We start from the raw sequence: 26693 nt of genomic DNA on the forward strand, positions 1-26693 counted from the left end.
GTAAACAAACAAGGTCACGTGTTGGTTGTTGCGAGTCTCCTCTTCCTCTTCTTCCTCCTCCCAAAAATAACTCTGAATGACTCCTCTCTGGACAAGTTGCTGCCGAATTTCGTTCGTTCCAGCTTTGAGTGAAAGAAAACCCCAAACTGAAAAGAAATTACGGGGACGGGGGATTCCACATCCCAGAAAAATTCAACAACAAAAAAAAAACTGGAGAAAGGAGCGTTGCGACGCGGGAAGAGGCCTCAATGAAAAGTAATTTCGACACGAAACTCAACTCAACGACCCAAACAACAAACGACGCGGCGTCAAGTAGAAGAGCAATAGAGTGGAGGAGCATAGCGTTAGGGCATTCCATTGTGGGTGGCGGAATGTTTCAACAAGTTTGCGGAAGATGGCGGAATTAGGTCTGGGTGTGAAAATTTGGGCAACGTGCCGACAAAATGGCTGGGTTAAAATTTGATATTTTTTTTCTAAATGATACTAAAAATAACGGAAAAAATTGCCAATCATAACAACAAATTCTAAAAAAATCAAAAACAATAAAAAAAATGGTAATTCAAATTAAAAAAAAAAAAATAAATAAAAAACCACGTAAACATTATGAAACGTACAAAAAACGCAAAGAAAATAATGCAAACTATAAATAGTAGGGTTCAAAAGTGATACAAATAATACCAGGTGAAAGACAGAAAATAAATTAAATAAAAATCATAAAACATATTTTTGCTACATTTCAGATAACTCAACAAAAAAATTACGTGTGTATTTCATGTAGGAATACATTATAAAAATGTGTAAATCTAAGGGATTCCAAATTTACAACTATCAAATTATCGATGTCTTGATGTGTATCAAATCATACATTGTTTGAAAATAATTGAGAACTACAACTATAACAACTACAACATTTTCACACATAATTTTGTTAAATCTCATTTTGAGTTGCATGCCAAAAATTGTTTCCTCTAAACTAAAGGATGCAAAAAATTCCCATCGAAAATTTTATTTTTTATTTAAAAAAAAAAACTTGCAAAAGCGATTGTAAATTATTCAGACGCACCTAAACTAAAGGATGCAAAAAATTCCCATCGAAAATTTTATTTTTCATTTAAAAAAAAAAAACTTGCAAAAGCGATTGTAAATTATTCAGACGCACCTTATGCATTTTTCAGAAAATAGAGACAAAACTACGGGAATGGTTCTTTATTCATCCCTTACAGCAGTGTCTACAGTAAAATTTACAGCAAATTTTGACATTTTTTACAAACGGATTGTTGCAGGATTGGGTCTGTAAGTTTGACAATTTTGGAATAAGAAGACACTTCCTTGGTTGCTGTGCATCCATAAGGTTGAAAATTTGACGGTTGAATAATACCTCTATTTGAAAATAGAATAAATTTACTGCTGCACTATTATCTATGGAATTTTACTTGTTTATACATAAATTAAAGTAAAATTACATGAAAAACGTGTAACATTCGACCATCAAAATAAGAAAAAAAAAGGAAAATATTTTCTAGTGCTTCAAATTAAAACTTAAAATATTTTTTTAAGGTTGAAAATTTGACGGTTAAATATTATTTCTATTTTATATAATTTTAACAAAATGCATGCGAAAGAAAATAAAATTCCATAGTTCCATAGGATGGAAAATGTGTAGTTTTACATCAGAAACATGTGAAATTTGCTATTACACAACTTTCTATGGAATTTCACTAGAGCGTCCAATTTCCCGGGGTTACAAAATTCCCGGGAAACGGGAAATTTGGAATTTAACAAAAAATATTCTGATCCTGTTTCTGATTTATCTTTGCAACATAATTGTATAGAACTGTAATTTTAATGGTCAAAATGAGAGTGAGGATCAATTAATGGCTTGAAAGCTTGTAAAAAATCATGCAACTTTGAGAAAATATTATAATTTTTTTTTTCAATTTTTTATGCTGTAAATGAAAAATCGTACCAAATCAAAAAAATATTATTAGTATTTTTTTTGGGAAATATTTTTCTAATCAAAGTGTTTGGAGAGTGAAAATCTTTGCTCCAAAGCAACAGAATTGCTTTTAAATCTGAATCAGTGACCATAAAGTTGAAATGGAAAAAAATCATTCAGAAATAATATGACAGAAGTTGTTTTTTAAATATTTTTTTTAATTAAAAGTGGTTGAAATTAAACGATATATTTTCATATTTTAAATTTATGATTACAAACAGTTATTTCTCGAATAGTTTAAAAAAAATCTTTTCGAACAACCCTTTTTGAAAAATTTAATTATATCAATTCAAAATTCATCCAATTTGGTCAAGCTAAACAAAAATGGTGAATATCTTATTTTCGAATGATATAAAAAAAATGTTAAAATAGGTTGTCGAAAATAAAACAGGTAATATTCATTCCAAAATAGCGTAATTTGTGTTGTCCAACATGTAAGCAAACAATATTCCTAGTTGCGAATGCTTTAGAAATAAATATTATCTGAATTAAACCAAGACAAGATGATTAGTTCAATATGAACAGTAGATTGAAATGAATGAAATCAAATCAGGTTTTCTAATTATTATTTCTCGATGACTTCAAAACGTTGATGCCAAAAAGGTAGGAAAAGGTATACTTCCGCTTGTATTTCGGGAATTCCCGGGAAATTTACAAATTTCCCGGGAAACGGGAAATATTTTTTTCCGGGAATTCCCGGGAATTTTTTTCGCGGGACGGGAAATTGGACGCTCTAAATTTCACATGTTTACAAATGGATTAAAATAAAATTACATAAAAAACATGTAACGTAAGAAAATATGTTTAGTGCTTAAACGATACAATAAACCCGGAGTGACTTAGTAAGAATTATAAATCGGCAGTTTTTTTGTTTAAACGATTTCCAAAACCTTTTTCAAAACCCTATCAATGGCACCCCAGTTTACGGTATGTATAAATTTCTTAAATTTTCTCACATATGCGAAATATTTCGTGATTTGATCACAAATGTACTAAGTTTAGTAAAATAGAATTCTGAAACTCAAGAATATATTGAGCTCTACTTAGTAAAATAAGTCTTTTTATTGTGAAATATAACCTTAAAACTTGTAGCCCCAGGGGGGGTCAAAACTGTTGGAAATGCAACATAACCGGGTGTTTGAACCCTTGGAAAAAAAAAAAACGTTGCAAATGCCTTTTTCGTTGTAACTTAGAGTACACAGCAAAAAAAGTAGTAATCACGCTGCTTGAAGAAGGCCTGGGTGCAGGAGCGCCGACTAGTCCAATATGTTGGGGGGCAAGGTTGTTTTTGGAATCGATAGGTAAGACTGACGTTTAGATGTTAAAGTTTATTGTATATCACGAATTTTAATAATTTTATTACGATGTGATAAGATTCATTTTCCCTTTTTTCAAGAAAAAGATAATTTATCAAAACAAGATCGAGAATGTTGATTGTGGGGAATTTTTTAATATGTTTTGAAGGCGAATTCCTTCTCATTGGCATATTCTCACTTATTATCTAGAAGTAACAGTCAATAATAAAAATGAATAATTTAAACTTCAGAAATTAAAAAATCCATTTTTCAAATCTGCAATTTAGAAAAAATAACAGATACACAAAATTCAATACTCCAAAATTAAAAAAAAAATACGGAATAAAAAAATTCGAGGGTAAAAAAACTCATGGCTTGAAAATGATAAGAAATCAAAAGCAGAAATTCAGAAATTTAAGCAATCAGAAATTTAGAAATAACAATAAAATTCAATGTTTTAAAAATCGAAAATTTGAAAATTATGATACATCAATCAATTTTTCAAGAATTTAAGAATTGAAGAATTTAAGAATTTAAGAATTTAAGAATTTAAGAATTTAAGAATTTAAGAATTTAAGAATTTAAGAATTTAAGAATTTAAGAATTTAAGAATTTAAGAATTTAAGAATTCAAGAATTTAAGAATTTAAGAATTTAAGAATTTAAGAATTTAAAAATTTAAGAATTTAAGAATTTAAGAATTTAAGAATTTAAGAATTTAAGAATTTAAGAATTTAAGAATTTAAGAATTTAAAAATTTAAAAATTTAAGAATTTAAGAATTTAAGAATTTAAGAATTTAAGAATTTAAGAATTTAAGAATTTAAGAATTTAAGAATTTAAGAATTTAAGAATTTAAGAATTTAAGAATTTAAGAATTTAAGAATTTAAGAATTTAAGAATTTAAGAATTTAAGAATTTAAGAATTTAAGAATTTAAGAATTTAAGAATTTAAGAATTTAAGAATTTAAGAATTTAAGAATTTAAGAATTTAAGAATTTAAGAATTTAAGAATTTAAGAATTTAAGAATTTAAGAATTTAAGAATTTAAGAATTTAAGAATTTAAGAATTTAAGAATTTAAGAATTTAAGAATTTAAGAATTTAAGAGATTTAAGAATTTAAGAATTTAAGAATTTAAGAATTTAAGAATTTAAGAATTTAAGAATTTAAGAATTTAAGAATTTAAGAATTTAAGAATTTAAGAATTTAAGAATTTAAGAATTTAAGAATTTAAGAATTTAAGAATTTAAGAATTTAAGAATTTAAGAATTTAAGAATTTAAGAATTTAAGAATTTAAGAATTTAAGAATTTAAGAATTTAAGAATTTAAGAATTTAAGAATTTAAGAATTTAAGAATTTAAGAATTTAAGAATTTAAGAATTTAAGAATTTAAGAATTTAAGAATTTAAGAATTTAAGAATTTAAGAATTTAAGAATTTAAGAATTTAAGAATTTAAGAATTTAAGAATTTAAGAATTTAAGAATTTAAGAATTTAAGAATTTAAGAATTTAAGAATTTAAGAATTTAAGAATTTAAGAATTCAAGAATTTAAGAATTTAAGAATTTAAGAATTTAAGAATTTAAGAATTTAAGAATTTAAGAATTTAAGAATTTAAGAATTTAAGAATTTAAGAATTTAAGAATTTAAGAATTTAAGAATTTAAGAATTTAAGAATTAAAGAATTAAAGAATTAAAGAATTTAAGAATTTAAGAATTTAAGAATTTAAGAATTTAAGAATTTAAGAATTTAAGAATTTAAGAATTTAAGAATTTAAGAATTTAAGAATTTAAGAATTTAAGAATTTAAGAATTTAAGAATTTAAGAATTTAAGAATTTAAGAATTTAAGAATTTAAGAATTTAAGAATTTAAGAATTTAAGAATTAAAGAATTTAAGAATTTAAGAATTTAAGAATTTAAGAATTTAAGAATTTAAGAATTTAAGAATTTAAGAATTTAAGAATTTAAGAATTTAAGAATTTAAGAATTTAAGAATTTAAGAATTTAAGAATTTAAGAATTTAAGAATTTAAGAATTTAAGAATTTAAGAATTTAAGAATTTAAGAATTTAAGAATTTAAGAATTTAAGAATTTAAGAATTTAAGAATTTAAGAATTTAAGAATTTAAGAATTTAAGAATTTAAGAATTTAAGAATTTAAGAATTTAAGAATTTAAGAATTTAAGAATTTAAGAATTTAAGAATTTAAGAATTTAAGAATTTAAGAATTTAAGAATTTAAGAATTTAAGAATTTAAGAATTTAAGAATTTAAGAATTTAAGAATTTAAGAATTTAAGAATTTAAGAATTTAAGAATTTAAGAATTTAAGAATTTAAGAATTTAAGAATTTAAGAATTTAAGAATTTAAGAATTTAAGAATTTAAGAATTTAAGAATTTAAGAATTTAAGAATTTAAGAATTTAAGAATTTAAGAATTTAAGAATTTAAGAATTTAAGAATTTAAGAATTTAAGAATTTAAGAATTTAAAAATTTAAGAATTTAAGAATTTAAGAATTTAAGAATTTAAGAATTTAAGAATTTAAGAATTTAAGAATTTAAGAATTTAAGAATTTAAGAATTTAAGAATTTAAGAATTTAAGAATTTAAGAATTTAAAAATTTAAGAATTTAAGAATTTAAGAATTTAAGAATTTAAGAATTTAAGAATTTAAGAATTTAAGAATTTAAGAATTTAAGAATTTAAGAATTTAAGAATTTAAGAATTTAAGAATTTAAGAATTTAAGAATTTAAGAATTTAAGAATTTAAGAATTTAAGAATTTAAGAATTTAAGAATTTAAGAATTTAAGAATTTAAGAATTTAAGAATTTAAGAATTTAAGAATTTAAGAATTTAAGAATTTAAGAATTTAAGAATTTAAGAATTTAAGAATTTAAGAATTTAAGAATTTAAGAATTTAAGAATTTAAAAATTTAAGAATTTAAGAATTTAAGAATTTAAGAATTTAAGAATTTAAGAATTTAAGAATTTAAGAATTTAAGAATTTAAGAATTTAAGAATTTAAGAATTTAAGAATTTAAGAATTTAAGAATTTAAGAATTTAAGAATTTAAGAATTTAAGAATTTAAGAATTTAAGAATTTAAGAATTTAAGAATTTAAGAATTTAAGAATTTAAGAATTTAAGAATTTAAGAATTTAAGAATTTAAGAATTTAAGAATTTAAGAAGTTAAGAATTTAAGAATTTAAGAATACGATCAAAAACGTTGTAAAATGGATTCCCAATACTCAATAATGCTGATTTCCTGATAATTTTCTTTTTCTAGAATTATTTTTTACTCCCTGATTTTTTGGCATATTTTTTGAGGGTGCAGATTATCGAATTTATCAGCATTTTTGTAAATGTAAAGCAGTCAACAAATGACCATTTTGAAAAGTGTTTCAGTTTATACTCGCTAAATCCTGATCTACAATGGCAAATCGCAGAATGTTGCGGTTGAAAACTTGATGATTGTTTTCGCAAGAGTTTGCTTAAGTTTTATTGTAGATGAAGTGCACAGATGCACAGATAGAAATATTTTTAGCAAATCCGTAAAATCTATGTTGACGACATCTCTCAAATCATATACCGATGCCACTGTGAACTAAGCTTACTGATTTTCCTAGAGAGCACAGTGGTATAGATAAAACGTGGTCGATTTATAAAAAATGCATCTAAATCCAGGAAATTGTAAACAATTTTGTTCAAAAAATTTCAGCGATTTCGAAAACAACAAATGTTTTTGAACTATTTTGCGGATTCGCTTACAAGAATTCTATCAGTGTGTACAAACAATGTTCCATTTAAGTCTTAGATATTATTTTCAATTATTTCTGTTTTTTTTTTTTATATTTGAAATAAGAATATTTTACTTCCAAAATTTCTGGGGGGGCTCAATGTATGGGCTGCCCCCCCAGCCAAATTTTAGGGGGGCAAAAAGTGCTGTGCCCCCCCAAAGTCGGCGCCCCTGCCTGGGTGTAAAATAAGTTTTGGATTATTTTATGAAACTCTATGTAATATTACACCATGAAATATGTACCAAATCAATATGGGAAATTTATAAGGTAAAAAAAACTTTTTTTTCTAACATATAGATTTACCTACATTCAGGTGTAACATTACCAGTTTTTACTATGGATTTATGTAAATTTATTATAAATCTGAAATTTAAAGCAAAAATAATAAAAAATAGCTGAAAAGGCGTAATTACATTTATTATGTGGGTAATTTCTCCACCAACTCGCACAGCAGTTGCCCCGACCCCTCTTCGATTTGCGTGAAACTTTGTCCTAAGGGGTAACTTTTGTCCCTGATCACGAATCCGAGGACCGTTTTTTGATATCTCGTGACGGAGGGGCGGTACGACCCCTTAAATTTTTGAACATGCGAAAAAAGGGGTGTTTTCAATAATTTGCAGCCTGAAACGGTGATGAGATAGAAATTTGGTGTCAAAGGGACTTTTATGTAAAATTAGACGCCAGATTTGATGGCGTACTCAGAATTCCGAAAAAAACGTATTTTTCATCGAAAAAAACACTTAAAAAGTTTTAAAAAACTTCCCATTTTCGGTTGCACGACTGTAAATTTTTTTAGAACATATCATTTTATGGGAAATTTAATGTACTTTTCGAATCTACATTGACCCAGAAGGGTTATTTTTTCATTTAGAACAAAAAAAAATCTTTTTCAAATTTAGTGTTTTTTCTAATTTTGCAGGGATATGTTTTAGATTGTAACAATGTTCTACAAAGTTGTAGAGCAGACAATTACAAAAAAAATTAATAGATAGACATAAGGGGTTTGCTTATAAACATCACAAATTATTGCGATTTTACGAAAAAAAAAGTTTTGAAAAAAATACATAAATTACAAAAATGAATGAAGACATTTTTACTGGAAATGACTTTCGTAACTGTTTTGCTGGACAACGATTTTACGATTTTAAACTAGCTAAAAAACTTTAAAGATTTGGCAACCCTGTCATGGAAAGCGCTCCTTCAGACGAATTCACAGATTTAAGAAGTCATAAAAACCTTTAAATTTATGCGAAGTGTCTTAGCAAATTCTAAAAGACAATCTTCAGCTCCATTGCCAACCCATGGAAAACCAGCCAATTTCTCCCCGGGGGAAAAGCAAAACACGAAACATCCTCATTTGCGCGACCAGCCAGCCAGCCACCGCACACATGCCATTTACGTGTGGTCGTCAAAGACCTTCGAGGTCAACCACTTTCTACTGGATTCACACTTGGCAATCGGTCAGGCCGGTCTCCGTCGCAATAATGACAGACCCCGGTGGCCAATCTACATGACGACCGGTGGCGGCGGCAAAGAAAATAGGGAAAAAGAAACTCCAAGCCAAGCTGCTGCTGCGACTAAGCCTAAGTAGGTTCGTCGCCTATTGAAGTCGATTTTCGAAGAGCCCGGCGATAATTATTGTAATCTTCAAATCTTTCTGTTTGAGTTCGAGCCCAGGTCGTCCAGGGGCAGGAAAGCTCGCTCGCTCTTTTTTCATCAATTCATTCATTTTATCTCTCTTTAGGCTTCATTTCTATTTCCATTTCTAACGTTAGCCGCAGCTTCTTTTTTAAAGCTTTTTTTTTGAAGACTGACTTTTGACTCGAACGTCGAACGTTTTGTTGTTTGTTATTGTTTGGTGGTGGCAATCAATTTCGGTTCTCGGGCTCGAGAGGGGGGGTCTGTTGCTGAAATGGACCATTTCTTCGGCAAGCGGACGGGCAGGCCGGCCGAGCTATTTCACAATTATCTAAAGCACTTTCTACTTCTGAAAAGAGCCGGTAGACGGTGGATAGTGGCAGGATCGCGTTGTGCGCACGTGGATTTTTTAAGCTGAGAGGTTTTCAGAAGTCTTGTGGAATTAAAATCCTTTGAATACAGGTTTTTGAAACAAAATTTAACAATTTGAATTGTTTTTGTATTGCTGTATTTTTGAATTTTGCAATTTTTTTAATTTTTCTTTTTTTTTGATCAAAATATTTTTTGTAACTTTTGCAATTTTAAATTTTTTTAGTATTTTTTGTCATTTTAGTAAATTTTGTATTTTGTGTATTTTGTTTGTAATTTTAGTAATTTTAGTAATTTTAGTAATTTTTGTAAGTTTTGTAATTTTTGTAATTTTTGTAATTTTTGTAATTTTTGTAATTTTTGTAATTTTTGTAATTTTTGTAATTTTTGTATTTTTTGTAATTTTTGTAATTTTTGTAATTTGTGTAATTTGTGTAATTTGTGTAATTTGTGTAATTTTTGTAATTTTTGTAATTTTTGTAATTTTTGTAATTTTTGTAATTTTGTAATTTTATTATTTTTGTAATTTTGTAATTTTGTATTTTTGTAATTTTGTAATTTTGTAATTTTGTAATTTTGTAATTTTGTAATTTTTGTAATTTATGTAAATTTTGTAATTTTGTAATTTTGTAATTTTTGTAATTTTGTAATTTTTGTAATTTTGTAATTTTGTAATTTTTGTAATTTTGTAATTTTTGTAATTTTGTAATTTTGTAATTTTGTAATTTTGTAATTTTGTAATTTTGTAATTTTGTAATTTTGTAATTTTGTAATTTTGTAATTTTGTAATTTTGTAATTTTGTAATTTTGTAATTTTTGTAATTTTGTAATTTTGTAATTTTGTAATTTTGTAATTTTTGTAATTTTGTAATTTTGTAATTTTTGTAATTTTTGTAATTTTTGTAATTTTTGTAATTTTTGTAATTTTTGTAATTTTTGTAATTTTTGTAATTTTTGTAATTTTTGTAATTTTTGTAATTTTTGTTTTTTTTTGTAATTTTTGTAATTTTTATAATTTTTGTCATTTTTGACAATTTTAACAATTTTGACAATTTTAACAATTTTGACAATTTTTAATAATTTTGACAATATTGACAATTTTGACAATTTTGTCAATTTTGACATTCTCGACAATTTTGACAATTTTGTCAATTTTGTCAATTTTGTCAATTTTGTCAATTTTGTCAATTTTGAAAATTTTGACAATTTTGACAATTTTGACAATTTTGTCAATTTTGACAATTTTGACAATTTTGAAAATTTTGAAAATTTTGACAATTTTGACAATTTTGACAATTGACAATTTTGACAATTTTGAAAATTTGACAATTTTGACAATTTTGACAATTTTGACAATTTTGACAATTTTGACAAATTTGGTAAATTTTGACAATTTTGACAATTTTGACAATTTTGACAATTTTGACAATTTTAACCATTTTTGACGATTTTTACATATGGACAATTTTGACAGTTTTGACAATTTTTACAATTTTGACATTTTTGACGATTTTTACAATATGGACGATTTTGACAATTTTGACAATTTTGACAATTTTGACAAATTTGACAATTTTGACAATTTTGACAATTTTGACAATTTTGACAATTTTGACAATTTTGACAATTTTGACAATTTTGACAATTTTGACAATTTTGACAATTTTGACAATTTTGACAATTTTGACAATTTTGACAATTTTGACAATTTTGACAATTTTGACAATTTTGACAATTTTGACAATTTTGTCAATTTTGTCAATTTTGACAATTTTGACATTTTTGACGATTTTTACATATGGACAATTTTGACAGTTTTGACAATTTTTACAATTTTGACAATTTTGACATTTTTGACGATTTTTACAATATGGACGATTTTGACAATTTTGTCAATTTTGACAATTTTGTCAATTTTGACAATTTTGACAATTTTGACAATTTTGACAATTTTGACAATTTTGACAATTTTGACAATTTTGACAATTGTGACAATTTTGTCAGTTTTGACAATTTTTACAATTTTGACAATTTTGACAATTTTGACAATTTGGACAATTTTGACAATTTTGGTCATTTCAGTTTTTTTTTTGTCATTTGGGTCCTTTTTTATTTTCTTTTTTTTGTGTCCAGTTTTTCTTTCAGTATTTTCATATTTTTAACGTTGCAATCCTCTTTAAGGAATGGACACAACTTCCAAAATCACCCAAATCACCTAATCTCCCCAGCCTCTCAATTTTGGTTTCGTTTGCAACTTGAGCTCTTACTTTCAAACCTGCTCGAAAACTGTTGCCAAAATTTCCCAATCAGCAAACCATTTTCTAGACGTTTGGCGCCATCCTTTCAGCGCTGGACTCTTTAAACCCATTCAGCATCATCAAGTTTGAGATGTTTTTTTTTCTTCTTGCTTCTTCTGCGTGTGGTCGGCCAAAATCAGACCACTTTCTTCGCTCAACGATGAGTAAAATTTGGCAAGGAACACCTGAACTAGTTTTCGCGGTGCTACCGGGTGGAGACTCTTATCTAGCTCGCTGAGGGGGGTCTCTCTTGTGTGTGAAATCGATCCCAAAAACAAAACCTGGAGTGGCGATGATCTTCTCTTCAGGGCTGCTAGGCTGGTCAGCTGGTTGAAGAAACGGTACTCTCTTCTCAAGCAGCAGCGGCGGCGGTGAATATCTTATCCAACAGTTCTTTCGGACGACGACGACGCGATGCAATGTAATATCTCTTGAAAAAGGGTGAGGAGTTGGGATTAAGGGGAGGTGGGGAAGAATTTACGACACCCCTTTGGCGGTGACCATCACAAACCATCCAACGACGACGACCACAACTTCGCTGGGGCATGTCAAGGAGTCCTGCCCATCGCAGGGGACTTGACTCGGGTTAGTTGGGTCGTACATTCCCGATTAACATTTTTGCCCGTTGCGTTTAGGAGTAGGCCCTTTGGGTTGTTGTTGTTGAAGATCTTTACGACCACGTGTGGGCATTATAAAAAACCGACCACCGGACCATGTGCGGGCTATTAGACTAAATTAAAAACAGATTCTGGTGTCAAGTAAGATATTCCTGGAATGAAATGCGACCACAGACTCGGAGTGTGTTGTTGTTCGGAAGAGCAGCGCAGGGGGAGAGGGTGGGGTTGGCCCTTTTATTTTATTGCGCGACAGCGAAGAGATTCCGCGACGACGGCTGGACGGAAGGTCCCCAGAAGCGACCTGGGCTGTGGGGCAGAAGATAGCGCAGAAAAGTAGCAGGTCGTCGTCTCATCACCTGTTGAACCTTGGAAGGTCCAAGGTTTAGAACGTTGAAAACGTCTTATCTCTCAATGAAACAACTAGTAAATTTATGTAATTTACAAAATTTCTACAGTGAACAACCCTTTTTTGGATCTACCGGATATATTTGATAAAAGATCAAATCAATACCTTGACCGTAAAGAGCTCTGTCATTCTAAAATCGATCATTAGAAGTATCCTAAGGGCTAACACCACCCTGAAAATCAAGTCAGATACAAATTATACTTTCTCGTAACTTCGTTGTCGGCCTACGTTTTTATTTTTTTTTTGCTGATAAAAATATTAAAAAAAATAAACGTGAAATTTTCAAATTATCTTTCAAAAAATAAAGTGACCAGCCCCACTGCGTTGTGTAAACCGCAGAGAGGATTCTGTGAACGAATCGAAGTTCCGAGAATCAACAGAAGAGAAAGGATGCGTGGACATACCGTTCCAAATGCTCCAATTTGTAGTTAATTTAACAAAATAATTTACTGGCCATCCCTTCAAGGGTTAACCAAATTCCTTCACCCAAGATTGCCCTGTCCACCCTTTTTCAGTGACTCTAACTCTAAACGCTCCGGAAAAATGATGTCCACTGATGATGATATACCATCCCCCACTCCTCTCCAAGTGACTCCTAGATTCCAGAAACTAGCAGTTACGTTCGGAAAACGGGAATGTGGCCAATAATCATAAACGCCCACCGAGATGTTGCAGCTCAGCTCGTTTCTTGCTTTTTTATGCTCGCACGCATCTCCCGCTTCGCATCGCTGCCGAGAACGTAAAAAAATAGTTTGTGACTACCGATGCTCGTCTTCTTTTGCTTCTTGCTCAGAAGTTTAAATCCGTTTGTGCGGTAATTGTGTGACCACCTTTAGGAGGAGGAAGAACTAGGCACCTGTGGGACAATTATGCGGGCGCCAAGCGACTAATATCTTTCCCTGGTGACTTCAAGTGATGAGATTTTGTAATATTTGTTTGAGTTCAACTCAGCAAATAAAGTCACAAACATGACAGGGTTGCCAGGTCTTCAAACTATATCCTATTTTTAAAAATCGGTTTAAATCAATATTTTAAACAAAATTGCAAAAATGTTGTTTTAATAACATAAAACTTTTTCGTAATTTCACAGCCGGCCTCCAGTTTTTGGATCAGCTAAAAAACGCGAAAATTTAGTTAAAAAAGTGACTCGTAATTGTGTTTTTTTACTATTCTTTATACGTTGAGTATGCTCAACCATTCTAAGATCTGTGCTACGAAATTATGGAATAATATAAAATATTTAAAAAAGAATTTAACTTCTTGACATTTTCATCCTTGTTTACAAATCTCCCCTTTCCCCGTTGCTCTGATAACTTTAAGTGATAATCAAAAATATGGCAGGGTTGCCAGATCATCCAAATTTATGCATGTAAGTAACGGAGGATTTGGAAGACTCCTTTCTCAAAAAAAAAAGATTTAAAAAAATTGTTTGAAACAAACATGTAACAAAAATGTTAAAGAAAATTAAAAAAAATCCGTTACAATAAAACGTTTTCATAATTTCGTAGCCGGCCTACAGTTGTTCAATTGGGTTCAAACACAAAAAAAGGACTCCCAGTTGTTTCTTGACACACTTACAGTTGAGTGTATTCAACCATTCTTAAAACTGCAGGCCGGCTGTTTCAAAGTTTGGGAGGATTGGGATGACCCCTTTTTTTCTAAAAATCGTTTTAAAAAATATTAGAAATCAAACTGCAAAAATTATATCAAAATTTATCAATTTAAATAATAAAAAACTTTTCCATAAATTCGCTGCCGGCCCAAGCCTATTGGACCAGGTTTTCGTTATCAGGGGAAAATAATTATTTTGCGTGAAAAAAAAACTGGTATTTGATTTTTTTTTCTTTCTCGCAACCATTTTAAGAACTGTAGGCCGGCTACGAAATTATGAAAAAAAATATAGTATGATTTTAACCCGCTACAACCTAACCCCGCCTCTAGACGGGCTTCGATTTAAAAATTCGCCAGAATAAAAACATTTAACCAATTTTTGATCTTCAAAAAGCATTGGAAAGAAGAGCTCTTAAAGTTTTTAGACAATTTTAGGGTTGAATGTTTAAAGTGTTTTTGTGACTTTGTCAAAGTTTAAATGCCACTTTTTTGGGGACAATTTTGGCTGTGTTTTTACTAGCATTTTTATAAATGTAGATTTTATGTAAAAAGAAGTGTGCAGTAATTTTTCTAGTGCCCCAAACTATGCATTTTTTTCAATTTAAATGATAATGGTGCCATTCTATAGTAGAAATGTGAAAAACAAGCAAAAAATTCAAATAGTGACGTTAAAAACATGGAAAAAAGTTAGATAAGCAAAATGAAATAATATCCGAATCGTGGTCGAATAGGCCAAAAGCACCAAAAACAAGCCTAAACTGAACAAGATAAATACAAATTAAAATAATAAAAATGCAACCAGAAAAACATAAAACAAGAGAAATCAAGTTTTTCGTAGAACAAAAGTTGCTCAAAATAACTTACTGAATAGGGGAAAAATAACAATTTTGGAGAAAAGAATTTGGGCAGTAGAGGGTTAAGATGCGAGTTGTGAGTTGTGAGTTGTGAGTTTTTAGTTTTTAGTTTGTAGTTTGTAGTTTTTAGTTTTTAGTTTTTAGTTTTTAGTTTTTAGTTTTTAGTTTTTAGTTTTTAGTTTTTAGTTTTTAGTTTTTAGTTTTTAGTTTTTAGTTTTTAGTTTTTAGTTTTAAGTTTTAAGTTTTAAGTTTTAAGTTTTAAGTTTTAAGTTTTAAGTTTTTAGTTTTTAGTTTTAAGTTTTTAGTTTTTAGTTTTTAGTTTTTAGTTTTTAGTTTTTAGTTTTTAGTTTTTAGTTTTTAGTTTTAAGTTTTTAGTTTTTAGTTTTTAGTTTTTAGTTTTTAGTTTTTAGTTTTTAGTTTTTAGTTTTTAGTTTTTAGTTTTTAGTTTTTAGTTTTTAGTTTTTAGTTTTTAGTTTTTAGTTTTTAGTTTTTAGTTTTTAGTTTTTAGTTTTTAGTTTTTAGTTTTTAGTTTTTAGTTTTTAGTTTTTAGTTTTTAGTTTTTAGTTTTTAGTTTTTAGTTTTTAGTTTTTAGTTTTTAGTTTTTAGTTTTTAGTTTTTAGTTTTTAGTTTTTAGTTTTTAGATTAAAGTTTTTAGTTTTTAGTTTTTAGTTTTTAGTTTTAGTTTTTAGTTTTTAGTTTTTAGTTTTAGTTTTAGTTTTTAGTTTTTAGTTTTTAGTTTTTAGTTTTTAGTTTTTAGTTTTTAGTTTTTAGTTTTTAGTTTTTAGTTTTTAGTTTTTAGTTTTTAGTTTTTAGTTTTTAGTTTTTAGTTTTTAGTTTTTAGTTTTTAGTTTTTAGTTTTTAGTTTTTAGTTTTTAGTTTTTAGTTTTTAGTTTTTAGTTTTTAGTTTTTAGTTTTTAGTTTTTAGTTTTTAGTTTTTAGTTTTTAGTTTTTAGTTTTAGTTTTTAGTTTTTAGTTTATAGTTTTTAGTTTTAGTTTTTAGTTTTTAGTTTTTAGTTTTTAGTTTTTAGTTTTTAGTTTTTAGTTTTTAGTTTTTAGTTTTAGTTTTTAGTTTTTAGTTTTTAGTTTTTAGTTTTTAGTTTTAGTTTTTAGTTTTTAGTTTTAGTTTTTAGTTTTTAGTTTTTAGTTTTTAGTTTTTAGTTTTTAGTTTTTAGTTTTTAGTTTTTAGTATTTAGTTTTTAGTTTTTAGTTTTTAGTTTTTAATTTTTAGTTTTTAGTATTTAGTTTTTAGTTTTTAGTTTTTAGTTTTTAATTTTTAGTTTTTAGGTTTTAGTTTTTAGTTTTTAGTTTTTAGTTTTTAGTTTTTAGTTTTTAGTTTTTAGTTTTTAGTTTTTAGTTTTTAGTTTTTAGTTTTTAGTTTTTAGTTTTTAGTTTTTAGTTTTTAGTTTTTAGTTTTTAGTTTTTAGTTTTTAGTTTTTAGTTTTTAGTTTTAGTTTTTAGTTTTTAGTTTTTAGTTTTAGTTTTTAGTTTTTAGTTTTTAGTTTTTAGTTTTAGTTTTTAGTTTTTAGTTTTAGTTTTTAGTTTTTAGTTTTTAGTTTTTAGTTTTTAGTTTTTAGTTTTTAGTTTTTAGTTTTTAGTTTTTAGTTTTTAGTTTTTAGTTTTTAGTTTTTAGTTTTTAGTTTTTAGTTTTTAGTTTTTAGTTTTTAGTTTTTAGTTTTTAGTTTTTAGTTTTTAGTTTTTAGTTTTTAGCATTTAGTGATGGTAAGTCAAAAATTCTGTTTCCGGCATGATTCCAACTATTGTCGCAGGTTTTCAAGTACAAATAAAAAAAATCAAGTGCTCCCACTTGCTTCCGGATACTCACTATCAACACTACATCATCTCTCAACCACTGATAAGTACCCCCTCACTCGAAGCACCTTTGTTCTCACGCCATAAGGATGCTGTCCAAAAGCTCGACCCGCGAGTTCATAGCTGAAGAGTCGTCGTCGTCACAACCCCCAAACATGAAGAGGTTCAGGTGACAGGTTCAACAGCCCTCTTCGAAGATCTTCGCCGGTCGCGCTTCTGGGCTTCAACTCACATTCACCAAAACTCCGGTGCGTCGATTACATCTCTGCACGACTCATTGAAAATCTTTAGGCTGTGACGCGACCCTCGGACGAGGTCAATCAAGTCATGTTCAAAGTCATTGCCGACGAGAGTCCCCCCCCCCCTTAGGGTGAATGGTTTAGCGGGGCCGCCCCAAAATGGACACATTAGGCGCCCCCCGACTCCAAACTCTGCGCGAAGAAAGGAACAACAACGTTGCGCCGTAATTGCGCCTAGGGCATTTTCGGGGGGTTCTCTGTGAAAGTAGGATTTTGAGGTTATGGTCATTTGGTGGCCATTTTGTTTGGTAAGAAATGTCGTCCCGTTGCTCCATAACTCAATTATGTTGTTATAATTTTGTAATTATTTTGATTTAAAAAAAATCGAACAATGTTTATTGAATCTGGCAACCCTGCAAAAAGTATGGAACACTTATTCAATAAAACTTTGAACTTTTAATTGAATATCACAAATTTCAATAAATTTTATTTAAAGTGCATTGAAACAAAATTTAATTAATTTGAAAAAATATTTTCTGGCAACCCTGCCATAATGTTTTGTAACTTAAGGAATATTGAGGTAAACTGTATGCCAAAATCTAGTAAATTTGGATAAAATTTGTATCTTAACTTTGGATTTTAGTAGATATGTATTCGAAAGATTAAATGAGATTCTGGGAACACTGCCAAGAGATTTGAAGTTTCTTCAATTTTTAATAATAAAATTTGAGCAGCGAGTGTTCACAAACTTCCCAGAGAATTTCCCCCCTAAAAATTGACGCGCTTCAGCGGAGGAGGACAGTTATTAGGCACATTTTTAGGAGTTGGCAAGACCCTCGGCCGTCGTGACCACCTTGAGGCCAATATTATAATCTACCTGGACACAATCAAAACCCCCGACAGCATCAACAAAAAACGAGAGCTTTCTCCAAAATCCTCTCAAGTGGCCACCACACCACATGGCGCTTTCAGCAAGGAATTTTTCTATTTTGGGCAAATCGAAAATTAACGCCGTTCCGCCGCCGCGTTGATCTGGCCACAGTTCAGAGGGCCCTGCTGCTGTCAAGTTTGGCCGGTGAGGGCCATTGTGGTCATCCGCGAGTGTTGCAAAATGTTGATGGTTTTGCAAAAGGTTTGCGCGCGCGCAAAAAGAAGAAAAAAAAAAGGTGATGAGAAGTGCCAGGGCAATACAAAGTCTGGAGAGAAATTTGCGGGTCATCGGCGGTCAATCAAAGTGGCGAATCTTTGGCTGCTGCTGCCGGTCCTTTCTAAATGGAATGCAAGTGGAAAGGGTGTTTTTTGTTGGGTTCGCAGTGGTTTGAAAGTGGAGCGGGTTTTGTCCAAGAATGTTGATTATTTTTGTTCTTAGCAATTCTGCCCGAAATCGGTCATTTTCTTGAAATACCAGCATAAAAAAAGAAAAAAAAAACGTAGAAAATTTCAATTAGAAACTTTACCAAAAATACCAAAATTATAAAAATTACAAAAAAAAAAAAACAAAATGTCCACAAATGATAAAACATTTCTGTCATCTTTGTCATTTTTGTATTCTGATAAGAATGACCAAAATGACCTTAATGTCCAAATTGACCAAAATGATAAAAATTACATGAATGGTAATCTTATCGGCGATAATGGACGATAACTCATTTTTAAAAGCTTTTTGAATCTGAATAATTAAACTAAAAATATGTGTTTCAAATAAAAATATGAACCCAACATTGTTCACAAAAACCCGTATTTTTTCGAAAGTACTCAAATTTTCATAATCTGCCATATGGGTATCAAACGAACCGAAATTTTGTATGTTTTTTACGTTATTAGATTTGTTTCTGTTAAAAACTAAAATTTTCACAAAATACCGTATTTTTAAATTTTCATAATATGCAAAGTGGGGATCAAACGAAGCGAAATTTTGAATTTTTTTTCACGTTATTAGATTTGTTTTTGTTAAAAACGAAAATTTTAACAAAATACCGTATTTTTCGAAAGTACTCAAATTTTCATAATTTGCAATATGGGTATCAAACGAAGAAAAATTTAGTTTGCTTTTACACATTTAAAGAGCTCTTTATGTTAAAAACTAAAATTTTCACAAAATACCGTATTTTTCGAAAATACAAAAAAAAATATAATGTTCAATGTGGGTGTTAAACAAAGCGAAATGCAGGTTGCTTTTTCACATTAAAAGAGTTTTTTAGAAAAAAAAACTAAAATTTTCACAAAATATCACAAAATATTTCTTTTGAAAGTTCTCAAATTTTCATAATTTGCAATATGCACGAAGCGAAATTTCGTATCGCGTCATCAGGGGTGACATTGGGGGTCTGGGGGGTGAGATTAGGTCATACAAATTTAGAAATTTATTTATTAGATTTTTTTTTGGGAATTACTAAAATTTTCTTAAATAACTGTATTTTTTTTTTGAAAATACTTAAATTTTCAGGATTTGCAATATCAAACAAAGCTAAATTTAGTTTAATTTTCACTTTTTTAGAGTTTTTTTTTGTAACATACAATTTTTTTAGCAAATACTATACTTTTCAAAAATACTAGAAAAATAATTTGTTATATGGGTATAGGTTTGCATGAAAAATGTAAAATTTCAAATAAACGGTAATTTGAGATTTTTTTTTTCAAGAAAAACTCTAATAATTTCAATTTGTTTGATCTTGCAAATTTTGAAAATTTGTGAATTTTCACAAAACATGGTATTTTGTGAAAATGTCAGTATTTAAAAAAACACTCTAACAAAGTGAAAAAGCACACACAATTTCGCTTCGTTTAACACCCCTATAGCAAATTTTGTTAATTTGAGTACTTTACGAACAAACCAAAATTTTGTTTGTTTTTCACTTGATCAAATTTGTTTTAGTTAAAAACTAAAATTATCACTAAATAACGTATTTTTACGAAAATACTCAAATTTTCAAAATATTTAATGTGGTTATAAAGCGAAGCGAAATTTGATTAGCTTTTTCACCTTAAAAGAGTATTTTTGAAAATACTACAATTTTTACAAAATACCGTATTTATTTCGAAAATACTCAAATTTTCATAATTTTCAATATGGGTATCAAACGAAGCAAAATTTTCTATCCTATCTTTTTTGAAAAATACTAAAATTTTCACAAATTACCGTATCTTTTTGAAAATACTCAAAAATTCAAGTTTTGCTATATGGGTATCAAACGAAGCGAAAATTAGTTTGTTTTTCACTTTTTTAGGGTTTTTTAATGAAATACTAAAATTTTTGCAAGAAACTATATTTTATGAAAATACTCAAAAAAAAAGTTGTATGAAGCATTCACAATTTGAATGTTTGTATAAAAAATGCAAAACTTTGCTTCGTTTGATACGCAAATTGCCTATTTTGAAAATTTTAGTATTTTCAAAAAATACGGTAATTTGTGATTTTTGTTTGGTTTTTTTTTTAACTCTAAAAAGGGGGGGGGGGCAAAAAAATAAAAAATATATAAAAATTGAAATTACAAGCCTAGGTTTCAACATTTCGATGAAAAAAAGTATTTTAAAATGCATTTTACAGGAGTACAGTTGCTTTCCAATCATTAGTTTTGAAAACATCTAGGTATTGACGGAATTTTTTTTTCGCAAAAAAAAAACTTTCGTGGGAATGTACATTGGTATCTCATAAAAATTGGTAATGTTTTCAAAGGAGTTCAAACATGCTTAATATGATAATAAACGCAGGAAAATGCATGGCGACATAAACTTTGAAAAATATTTGCAACGGCCTAAATTGAAAAATCATACAAAATTTAAATTTGTTCGATACCCATCTTGAAAATTTGGAAAATCTGTGAATTTTCGAAAAAAATACGTTATTTTGTGAAAATGTTAGTTTTTGAAAAAAATCTAATCAAGTGAAAAAAGCATACAAAATTTCGCTTCGTTTTAAACCCATAGTTTTTTCGAAAAAGTACGGTCTTTGTGAAAATTTTAGTATTTTACAAAAAAAAATATGGTTGATTTTAAAAAGATTTTAAAATGAGTTTTCGTCCATTATCTGCGATAAGGTTATCGCCGATAGAATTATCAAAATAACGATAACGATAACCATTATCGTTATCGTTAGAACATAATATTATCGACGATTATTTTATCGAAAAACAACCTTGATTAAAACTGTCATGTTTCGATTACGGAATTTATATCGTTAAGGTCCCGGTGAAAATTTATTAGTAAGGTTTAGACACAAAACCAATCAGAACTCTTTAAAACGTAACTTAATCTTGATCCACTACTTGTTTTCTTTTCTGGCATTTTTAGGCTCGTTATTCGAAGCCAATATCTTATAGCATCTCTTAGCAAAGTTCCTGGAATGCCATAATTCTTTGTTCAAAAAGATATTGTAAAAAGCTCTTTATTATGAAACGAAATCGATAATGAAGTGATTTGAGCCTTTTCTCACTGATGGCAGCAATACAGGTTCATGTACGACCTTCCAGTTCCTGTCCCAATGATAAGCTTCATATTTGTATTTATCTTAATTGCTGACATGTTGTTCGCCAATAAAATCGCTACTGGAATTTGCTTCACATTTAAATATCAGACAAAGCACTTCTAAAAAAACAACTCGCTCAAAACAATTACGGGATGAGAGGAATCCCGCAGGGGCTCCCAAAATGGAAACTCAACCTCTTGAGTTGGCTTCCTCTTAATAACCCCCCAGCTAGACCGAACAAAAATGTTGGGTGCACTTTTTGGTCACTCATTAGCGGATACACCCCCGCCCCTCCGCCCACGGCGGAGAAGATAAAGACATTAGCGCCTTAATCACTGCGTGTGTTCCCCCCCTCTTCGGAACACAAAAGTTTTCTATAATGTGACCTTGCCTCCACACACTTTTATGACCGCACCAAAAAGGCGGCAACGACGACGACGACGACGGTGGCGGCTTTTTGAACCGGGACTAACATTCCAGAAGGGTGGACAATTAGGCGAATTACGCACTTACAGAAGCGTTTCTGTTGTGGTGGCCACAAACAAATTTGAATTGCTGTTTTTATTAAGAACTAACATTTCATAAAAGGGTTGCCAGATCTTTAATTTTAATGACTTATCGGAAGTTGTCTCGAATATATGTCAAACCTTGTACAGTGTAGCAGTACCGGAAAACAACTTCATAAAATTTCATCAATCGAAAAAAAAATACCTCGAATTTCACAAAACTAGCGATTTCTTCTGGCAGGGTTGCCATTTTTCAAATTTAATTACGCATTGTTAAGAAATGTGTAGCATCTTTCAACGATGGGTGTTGCGACAGCAACGGAAGATATTTGTATAAAAAATAACAAAATTTAGCCATGAAAAGCAGGACTTAGGGGAACAGCATCTAATTCCAGCGTGCCTCTAATGTTGGCAGGTCAGAACTTTGACATTCAATTAAAGCTAGTTAAAAGCGTTTTCAACTGAAATCGAGTGATAAATAGCTCAATAAGAAGTGAGCAAGCAAGTTTCTATGAAAAGTTTTGCAAAATTAATTGTTTAAATAGTGAAAATCAGCAAATTGGATGGAGTTAGGAGCGAGTGCTTAACCTGCCAAACATACGAGAATTTCCCCTACGCTAACGATAAAATGATCGAGGTTCGTTATTTCGATAATTCTATCGGCGATAATTTTCTCGACGATAATGGACAATTTCTAAAATTGTCTTAAACCAACCAAATTATGTTGAATTTTTAAGCTTCCTCTTAGTAAATATTTGTTTAATAATATGATACCATGTATTTTAACTGTTGTAGAGTTTTTTGAATTAAATACTTAAATTTTCACAAAATACCGTATTTTCTCGAAAATACTTAAATTTTCATATTTCGCAATATGGGTATAAAACGATTCGAAATTTTGCATAAATTTTTTTTTGAGTTTTTGAATGAAATACTTAAATTTTCACAAAATACCGTATTTTCTCGAAAAAAAATGCTAAATTTTTTGGAATTCGCAATATGGGTATCAAACCATTCGAAATTTTGCATGTAGCTGTTTTAAATAATTTTGAATGAAATACTCAAATTTTCACAAAATACCGTATTTTCTCGAAAATACTCAAATTTGTATAATTCAAAATATGGTTACCAAACGATTCGACCTTTTAAATGTATTTTAACTGTTTTAGAGATTTTTGAATGAAATAATAAAATTTTCGCACAATACCGTATTTTCTCGAAAATACTCAAATTTTTATAATGCTCAATAACGGTGTCAAACGATTCGAAATTTTGCATGTATTTTAACTGTTTTAGAGTTTTTTGAATGAAATACTAAAATTTTCATAAAATACCGTATTTTCTCGAAAATGCAAAAAAAAAAATTCGCAATAATGGTATCAAACGAAACAAAATTTTAAATGTATTTTAGCTGTTTTAGAGTTTTATTTAATGAAATACTAAAATTTTCACAAGATATCGAAAATACTCAAATTTTTATGATTCACAATATGGTTATCAAACGATTCGAAATTTTGCATGTATTTTAACTGTTTTAGAGTTTTGTTTAAATGAAAAAGCAGGTAAAATTTCGCTTCGTTTGATACCCATATTACAAAATCTACAAAATTTAAAATTTTCGAGAAAATACGGTATTTTGTGAAAATTTTAGTATTTTATTCAAAAAACGGTATTTTGTGAAAATTTTAGTATTTCATTCAAAAAACTCTGTAACAGTTAAAATGCATGTACAATTTCGAATCGTTTGATACCCATATTGCGAATTATACAAATTAGAGTATTTTCGAGAAAATGCGGTATTTTGTGAAAATTAAAGTATTTCATTTAAAAAAACTCTAACACACTTAAAAGGCATGCCAAAATTCAAATCGTTCGTCGCGACGATAACGATAACCATTATCGTTATCGTTAGATGATAATATTATCGACGATAATTCTATCGATTAACAACCTTGTTAAGTACCTACATTGTTGTCCAGGGTTGCCAGATTTTCAAATGTGTTTCAAACGAAAAAAAAAGTTTAAAGAGATTTCAAAGGGAAAAAGTGTACAAGAAATTGACCACGAAAAGGCCTTTAAAAATTTAAAAAGTTACTACGTATTTTTTTTAATGTACCCCAATGATACGGACTATTTTATTTCGTAATTTTCGATTTCCGGAGATCGCTCTTGAGCAAGATGTCACCTTCCAATACGAATCTAATCGTTCGTTTTTGTGTGCACTTAGTGAAAAAGCTGCCGCGCCTAAGGTCAGTCCAACGGGGTCGACCCCCTCAACAATGCCACCTTCCATCGGTGATGGCCGCGACCAGAAGAGTCGTCCGGAGACCTTTCAAGTGGCATCGTGGCTCGATGTGTAACGAATTTTAGGAAGATTGTAATTTATTTTTAAATAGCCCCGATTGCAATCCGAAATTGGTGAAACGAAGGGGGGACTTTCTCCATTGAAAAAAAAGGTCCGACCATTTCTTCGGAGACCAAGTAACCGCGGGGATGACAACGGAGTTCGAAGTTCGCAGATCTTTCAAGATCTCAGGGATGACTCGACATTCCACCGGTGGAGTTGGGATGAATCGCGCATCGCGGCGGAGAGGTATATATTTACACTGCAATCAATTTGTCGGATTTTGGGTGGCTTCTATTATGGGGTTAGCGAGAAGAACTACTCAATCAACGCGGCGTAGCCGCCGCGGTAGATGTGTTCAAATGATAGAGTGGTCATTGATGAGGTGCTTCAGCCGGGCTTCCGTGGTGGTAATGTAAACAGGTTTTTTTTTTCATTGTTTTCGGGACAAAAGGATGTCGAGTGTTGATCTTGCGTTGCAAGACATCATTTTGAACAAGATCAATATCGCGTCAGGTTGAGCTACGGATTAATCCCGGGTATGCAGGACGTTGCTCGTGTTCCCTGCCATGATCTGGAACTGCGGGGACATCGATTTTGGCTGTAGGTTTGAGCAGCAAGTAGTTTGTAGACATAAGTCTACAAACTACTTGACGCTCGGAACGACGGGTCAGATCAATGTCCCGATAGTCTCAAATCGTAGCAGGGACCATCCCAGAGGTCCTCTACACTGCGGTATAACTCGTGACTCAGTCTTCTTCGACATTGATCGATTTGAAGAAGATAGCCCAGATGGTCTACGAAGGAAATTGCACTTTTCATGCAAAAATTTCGTACTTCCTGGAGCAAATGTCACTCCAGCTAATATTTTTCCGCAAAAACCGCCACTTCCAGTCCCACAAAGCCACGACCTCCCATCAAGCAATGATTATACAGTGCACCGACCGTCAAATGGCGCCCAAAAAGCAAAAAAGCGCTTCCCCAGAGTGGTTGATCTTTACCACCTCGTGTGTCCGCGTCAGAAATTCCACACCTGCGCTGCGCGAGTTCGCTAAAAGCATCACGGGAAAATAGCCTCTATTTTCGAGCCACACCGACTACCGGTCAATCCGCGGCGGTGATGTGTGACGGCTGCGCCTGTTCCTCCAATTTCCGAAACTCATCCTCACTTAATATCTCCGACAAACTTCAAGTCGAAGAAGCATCAACCTGTTGTCGTTGATCGCGACGACCTGCTCATCATCCCCTCATCATCTGCTGCCTGCTTGAAGAGGCCCCACCGAAAAATCAACAATAAATCAGGAATTAGTTCCCGCGCGCCGAGAGGAGGGACCTTGACGGTCGTTTTGGCGGTGGCGGCCAACTTCCTACAACACGAAGCCCCTCCGTCAAACGTCGACGGGCATGACGCCATATGGAATTTGGTCGGGCGTGAACGCCGAAATTCCAAGAACGTGCTGAGAAGAATGATTTTTTTTTTCTTCCAAAAGAATTCTTTGCCATGTTTGGGGGGAAAATGAAATTATTGGCTGGCTTCCTTTTTTTTGCGAAGCTGAACGGTAGACTAGTTCAAACTAGTTGAGGTTAGAACACGACCAACGGAAGTCGAAAGGCACGGAAATTTACTTGAACTCTGTGAAAATATATACAAATTTTCCTTTATTGAAGTACTACAAAAAAATTATGAAAAATGGAATTGTACGCAATAAATATGTAAATTTACTGAACATGAGATTTGATGTAACCGTATGATTCACACGTATAATTATGTTTTTTCATACGATTTGTTGCAAATTCACATCAAATTGCATGTAAATTTTAGTTACATGCAAAAGTTTTACATAATATACAATACAACATATATCTATTGCAATTCTAGTTTTGTACGTAAATGATGTATATTTTAAAACAAAAAAAAAATTAAAAAAATTACTTGATTTGAAGAAATATAAAAATTACACAATTGTCATGTACTTTTCATGGTTGTTAATCGATAGAATTATCGTAGATAATATTGTCGTCTAACGATAACGATAATGGTTATCGTTATCGTCGGGATCGTTGGGTATCAAACCGGAATTTTCACTGTTTTAAAGTTTTTAGAATGAAATACTAAAATTTTCGTGAAATACCGTATTTTCTCGAAAAAACTCAATTTTTTACAATTCGCAATATTAGTATCAAACGATTCGAAATTGTGCCTGCATCATTACTGTTTTAGAACTTTTTGAGTATTTCATTCAAAAAATTAAAAAAAAATGAAAATTTGAGTACTGTTTAAAAAATACGGTATTTTGAAGAAAAAAATTAAGAATTTTATTCAAAAAACACTAAATTATTTCCAATGCAAGCTAAATTTCAAATCGTTTGAAATGCGAGTATTTTCGAGAAAATACAATATTTTGTAAAAAACATAGTATTTCATTCAAACTTTAAAACAGCAAAATTT

The 26693-nt window shown here is 29.9% G+C and overlaps 1 protein-coding gene across 4 annotated transcripts in view; it reads right to left on the reverse strand.

The window, feature by feature from the left end:
* The window catches only part of LOC6052831 (telomerase-binding protein EST1A), a 265874-nt gene that overhangs the window by 123427 nt on the left and 115754 nt on the right, over nucleotides 1-26693 (reverse strand). The gene's annotated exons all lie outside the window — the stretch shown is intronic.

Source organism: Culex quinquefasciatus, chromosome 1 (assembly GCF_015732765.1).
Source record: "Culex quinquefasciatus strain JHB chromosome 1, VPISU_Cqui_1.0_pri_paternal, whole genome shotgun sequence".
Classification (NCBI taxonomy): domain Eukaryota; kingdom Metazoa; phylum Arthropoda; class Insecta; order Diptera; family Culicidae; genus Culex; species Culex quinquefasciatus.